The following is a 6,000-nucleotide window of genomic DNA, read 5'->3' as shown; positions in this document are numbered from 1 at the left end:
AACTGGAGCCTTGAGCCCTCCCTCCAACCCAGTGACTGTGTAAGGAGCAGTGGGTGAAGGGGGAAAGGGAGGATGTCCAAGTGCAGGCATGGGGAAGCACAGAGAGCAAAGGCAGCTCTGCTGGAGCAGCATTGATTCAGAGCAAGCATCAGGCTCGTGGTCCCTCCAGATATCCCCATCCATGGCTGGCTTGCACCAGCAGCAGCCTTGCTGTCAACCATGGTTTCAGTGAAGGCCAATGCAAAGGGAGGAGAGACCAGTGGCCCATGCTATGCACAAACACTGATTTGCTGTTTGGTAAAGCAAATCTGCCATTAGTGCTGTCCTAACCCTTTCCTTCCCAGGGTCTGAGGCAGCCATAGCTGGGGTTTCACTGTGATCTGCTTTCCTCCCTAATCTCTCCCAACACCATTCATTTCTGAGGTGTTTCCTGAATGCTGTTTTCATTTAGAACAAAGGGTTGTGAACCAGGTGGTGCTAGAAAAACAGGCAGGAGTGGAACAAGCAATGAAAGAACCAGCTCCTCACTTGCTGTGTCCCAGCCTGCCTTGGCTCCAGGGTGTCTCTCCAGTCCTTCAGCCCATGTGTGCCATTGCTGCTGGCAGAGACAACTCTGTGCTGGTGGCTCTTTTGTCCACAAGGGACCATACTGGGATCAGCAACACCAGTGATAGCAGATGTTAACAAACCTTTCTGCATCTTGACCTAGGCTGGTCATTAACTGACCACCAAGAAGAAAGAGGCTCCGAGATCTCCACAGGGCACAAATATCTCTGAGCTGGGATTTGGTGATTAGCACAGCTTTACTGAAAACAGCAGTGTCCTGTAGCATCTCTCACCACCTCTCTTCCAGTGCTGTGCTTTGGTCTCATTTCTCCTGCCCACCATCACCCCAGGTGCTGCTTACTCAGAAGTTTAGATTCTGAGTCTCCACCATCTCCAAACATTATTTTGCCTTTTGAGAAGCGCAGTGCACATCTATGACTCTGTGCACACAAAGCACAGCACGGTTCCTGCACCCCCCTCGCTCTCTTTGTGCCACAGCTGCCTCGGAGAGTTTTAGGAACTTTCAGCTTCCAATCGCTACTTCCAGTGAGTCCTGCGCCAGCCTCAGCCTGCGGCGGGGGCGGATGCTGCCGGCTCCTCTCGCTGCTCGCAGCAGCCGCCAGAGCTACGGCACCTTCCGTCCCCGGCAGGGATTCTCTCTTTAGTTTCAAAACAATGTGTGAGAGCCTGCTCTGCAGAAACAGCAGCCTCAGTAAGTTTAAGGATGACTGAAGCCTTTTCCTCTCCCGGGGAGGTTTAAGAACTACGGAGGGATGAATGGAGTTAGACCTATCGCTGCTGCGTTCCTAGCAGCCATCCTATTACAGCCCTGAACAAAAGCAGGAATGGCACGTCTAGCCTAGGTTAATAAACGCCACCGAGTGCGTGCCTAAAAGCACTACGAAACAGCCTTAAGTCAGCTGGAGAAAACTAATTTCAAGCATGGCTGTCTAGTGTGCCTGTCATTCCTATTATCCCCCCAAACTATTTCAGACATTTTGAGCAGCGAGTGCTAAGCGATGAGTTAGCAGGGGTTGTGACATTAATGGTCCAGAAAGGTTCAAGCACCGGGAGGGAGCGATGACAGCGCTTCACAACCGGTGGCAGTTCGGAGGATTCCGCTGGATCTCTGTTTGTCAATAATTAGGCTTCGCCTCGGAGGAAGATGTGACAGCTCTCGGAGGTAGGATTCGCACGGGGAACAAAGGGAGCTGTTGCTGCTCGGCTCCCGGCAGGTGCGGCGGCAGCGCCGGGCGCGGGTCGCTGCCGTGGGGGGACAGCCAGGGGTGGAAATGCTGTGCATAGTCAGTCCCGTGTTTTATGGCAGAAACGCCCCGAGGATAAACTGGCTCCAGCCTCGCTGCCTTGCTGAGTGTGCATTCCACGTTGTTCTTCCCGCGGAGTAAAATGCATAGAGGTCATGCAAGAAAACACTTTGCTCCTTTTCTATCCAGCCAGTCCAGGCTGATTCTGAGATGGGGAAGCTGCCCTAAAATGAAAGGGGAAGAGGAAAGCTATGGAGCCTGTAAGATGAGGGAGACGTGCTATTAACGTGTAAAATGTGTCTGGAGTGCCACCGATGTCGTTTGAAAGGGGGAAAGCATTCGCGGGGGAAGGTGGTGGGAGGAATTTTCCGGGTGAGGGACTCCTTGGGTTATAACCTATTGCAAAAGAAGGCGTGATGTGCCCATCCATTTTGCATAATCAAAGCTTTCTCTGCACTGTTGGCATTGTTTTGCTGGACGAGAAATGTAGTTTCAGACAGAAACAGGCACGATTTCCTCCCGTGTCACTGCCAGCCCCCTGCCACCCTCCTCCTCCTGAGAAAGCAGCGTGGGGAAGGATGTACACAGCGTTCAGCTGGATGCTGAAAGGGCTGTGAGCAAGGGCTGAGGGGGAGAATGAACACTCACTAGGACAACAGGAAGGCTTCCCCTGGGAAAACCTTGTTTCTTCCCAGCCAGAAGTCCAAGAGGTGATAGCAAAGTTAGAAGCATCATGTACTTTTTTATGTTGTGCCAGTTTAGCGTCACTAGACAAGAAAATGTCCAAAATCAGTCAGGTCTGCGTGGCCAGACAGGGCAGTGGGGTCTGCATGGGGTCCTGGGCAGGGCTGGGTTCCTGTTTTTGTGTGTGTGACCCTCAGCAGGATGAGCAGCAGGAACATAATGAATGAAAATCATATTTCCATGCATATGCAGAGCCCTTATCATTCGGTGTGCTTGATCTGAGTGTGATGTTCCCTGGGTTGATGAATTGTTTCAACTTCTTCATTAAAGTTTCATTCCCAAACAACAGAGGGACTTCAGAGTGAGTGGTATTTAGTAACAATAAAATGTTCTGCTTGTGGAAATGCTTCTCACAGGACCCATTAGAAATGCACGTAAAGAAGCTGAGAGTCATATCTTGCAGCAAGAGGTATGGAGTCACTTGCTGTGCTAAATTTTCAAATTAAGGTTATGATACCATTTTAAATCTACTTTAATGTGGATGTCACTAAGGATACTTTACAATACTGTTGCCAAAAACTCACAGCTTCAAGAATTCTGTTAGACGGGTTGTTTTCATTAAATCTTCATCAGAAAAAGAATTATATATAGCAGGGACTTACCAACTAATTTGAGTTTACTCATCCTAACTAATGTTCTCTTTAAGGAGAACTTCAGTGTGTTATATTGCATTGTAAATAGGTTGTGATATAATTCATTTAAAAACAAAACACCAATGACAATTTAACAACAAAAGTGCTTTCAGTCTAAGTGAATACTGGTTGTGCCAAAAAGAAGCAATATTGGATCAGAAATTGGTAAGAATTCTTTTTAAGAAAGATAAATATTTCCCATTTGATCCAAGCAAGAACTTTTCAGTTAACTGCATTACCTTGCATTGCAAATCTGGGGGGAAATAATTTCAACCTATGTTATGTACTCTACTGAGTACATAAAGATAACAGTGAAAACTTTCTCCCAAAGAAATTGTTGTAGCAGTTTGCAATATGGATCAAAGAGTTATTACACAGAGATATGAGATCTGTGCCAGAAATGAGCAATGCATGCAGAAATCAAGTATATGGTTTTTCTTCTCCATCTCACTTTTGTCCAGAAGCTTAGACAATTTTAGGGGTTTTGTTTTACTGCAGTACCTCTTTGAGAGAAGGGTCTGAAAGGGGTAAAACCATGAGGAGGTGGGAGACTGTGTCCAACCTGTGCCCAGACTTCTCTGGGAGACTTGGGCAAATCCCTCAGCATCTCTGGGAAATGGGCAGTGCATCAAGGCCAAGGTGGTGGTGATGCAATGGAAATACAGACAGTGCTGCTCAGGGAATGAGGCTGAACACAGGGCTCCAGATAGGGCAAAATGCAAATTGTGTAGCAGAAGGAGGTCAATGTTTCAGGCATTTTCAAGTGTAAAACATGACACAAAGCAAATCCCGTGATCCAAAGCTAAATCTGCTCTCAAAACTATCTCACAAATATTGGCCACTTGGAAAAACTTCTGCCAGGACCAAATACCCATTCATCTGAGAGTCTGTCAGAAGTGACTCCAAATCTCCCATCATTCCATCAATGGGCAGCAGATAGTGAAGCAAACTACATCAGATTGATTCACTGTGCTGAGGAAGGATTTCCCTGCTTTCTTCAGAAGCTCAATGAGTACTTTTTACCATGAATCTCACTTGCCCTTTCTGTTATGAATTTCCTGTGGAGGTCATGCAATTTTCTAATTTATTTATTTGATATTATTTAGGGCTTTCTTCAGCAAACAACTTCTTGGCTTCCAGATCTTTTGGGAATGGCAAATGTTTGCAAATTCATACTGTGTTGCTTGGTTCAGTCCTGTGGTGTTCCTTGATTAGCTGACTTGTGCAGAAAAGGAATTGCAAATTTCACAACCAAGTGTTCTGTTTCATACTGGATTTCCATCACACTCAGTCAGGTTTAAAATTCACATCTTGCAAGTATTCATACCAGCAACACATAAGCACTGAAGTGCTCCCACCAGACAGATGTGAGAGCCAGGTTAAACAGCTTTCAATTTCACATGAATATTCATGAAAAATGTTTGGATTCCTGCATCTCTGCTAAAATGGATAGTGGGCATCATCCATCGTGCACTGCATGGGCCATTCTCTCCCAGCTCTTGCCATGCCCCCATGGGCTCCCCAACTCTCCAGAGTAAGTCCACAGTGCCAGTGGAAACTGTTTGTGCAGCCAATTTAGCAGGAAAAACACCATAATGGAAATTTCTAAATTTTCCACATTATAGCCTCTCCTGTTGTGCCTGTCTTGCACATTCTGTGACACGAGGACAGCCAACAGTGAGGCAGTGAGTGCAGGAGAAAACAATGAAATGGGAAAAATAAGGGTGGATGGCAGAAGGAGGGATCAGTGGCACATGGAGCAGGTACAGAGGAGGTAGGAATAGGAACAGCAGCAACACCTAATATACAAGTACAGTTTTTAACAGTGAATCTAGTGAATTTGGGTCATTAACCTCAAGGTCTGTGGTCTCACCAGACTCAGCCCATGGCAAGCCCTGGATTCATTGCTCCCAATCCTTCCCTGTGCTCACCAAAATTGCCACCAAGCTAGGGGGGACAGAGTTTACTTTCAGTCATGCAGGGGACTGTTAACATGCCATGGAGATATGGAAGAGTTGTGAAAAAGGCAGATGAGAAGAAAACAAACACCTGATATATGGGTTTAAAAACAGTCAAAACCAGCTGGGTGAAGAATTTCTGTCAAATGTATTTCCTCACAGACACCAAAAATTTCAGCTGTCAAAACACCAAGCTCTTTTACTCAGAAACAAATCAAGGGGAGAAGGTTATAAAACATGAATATATTTGCCTTTTGAGATATTTTTGCACTGTTCTTATGTCATATAGGAGGAAACCTCATGTCTCCCACTGAGTGAGTTCTATTGTCCACGTACTTTATATAGAAAGTCTGGTGTGAGCTAAATCAACAGGGTTGCTAGGACTTCATAGAGGCAACCAGCAGTTACACCCCCATCAGATGGCCCCTTTTTACCTTTTCACTGATTTTAAAGTCCAATGATCCTAGATATCCTTTTTTATTCTAAAAATAGAAGTGGGCCTAAATTGCAAGTGCTGTGAGTCACAGTAGAGTCACTACAGGCAACACATGTGTATTCATATTCTGTCAGGGCACACATAACACCAGACTGATACTGCCTGGGGAGAGCAAGAGAATGAGAGGAATTAGGGGAACTAAAATCTGAGCAAATACAGAGAATCTTTGCTAGGACAAAAATTGACTCAATGTAGTCTGGAATTAAATCCCAACTTGAAATTCCCCCTAGATGCTGTTAAAACTTCCATTATGTCTACAGATACTTTTTCTTTCTTACTACAAAGCTATCCTGCTACCCATAAATAATTTCCATCTCTGCTTTTGCCAAATGGGATGCCCCAGCCACTCACAGGTCCCC

The 6,000-nt window shown here is 45.8% G+C and overlaps 1 protein-coding gene across 1 annotated transcript in view; it reads left to right on the top strand.

Annotated features, from left to right (window-relative positions):
- The first annotated feature begins 1,124 nt into the window (after nucleotides 1-1,124).
- The window catches only part of KCNMB2 (potassium calcium-activated channel subfamily M regulatory beta subunit 2), a 95,640-nt gene continuing 90,764 nt past the window's right edge, over nucleotides 1,125-6,000 (top strand). Inside the window, exon 1 of the mRNA XM_077184125.1 lies at nucleotides 1,125-1,729. The gene's annotated coding sequence lies outside the window, so the exon portion shown is untranslated. The remainder of the gene's footprint in view (nucleotides 1,730-6,000) is intronic.

This window comes from Agelaius phoeniceus, chromosome 10 (assembly GCF_051311805.1).
Source record: "Agelaius phoeniceus isolate bAgePho1 chromosome 10, bAgePho1.hap1, whole genome shotgun sequence".
In the NCBI taxonomy this organism is placed as follows: Eukaryota; Metazoa; Chordata; class Aves; order Passeriformes; family Icteridae; genus Agelaius; species Agelaius phoeniceus.
This window is presented reverse-complemented; position numbering and strand designations above follow the sequence as displayed.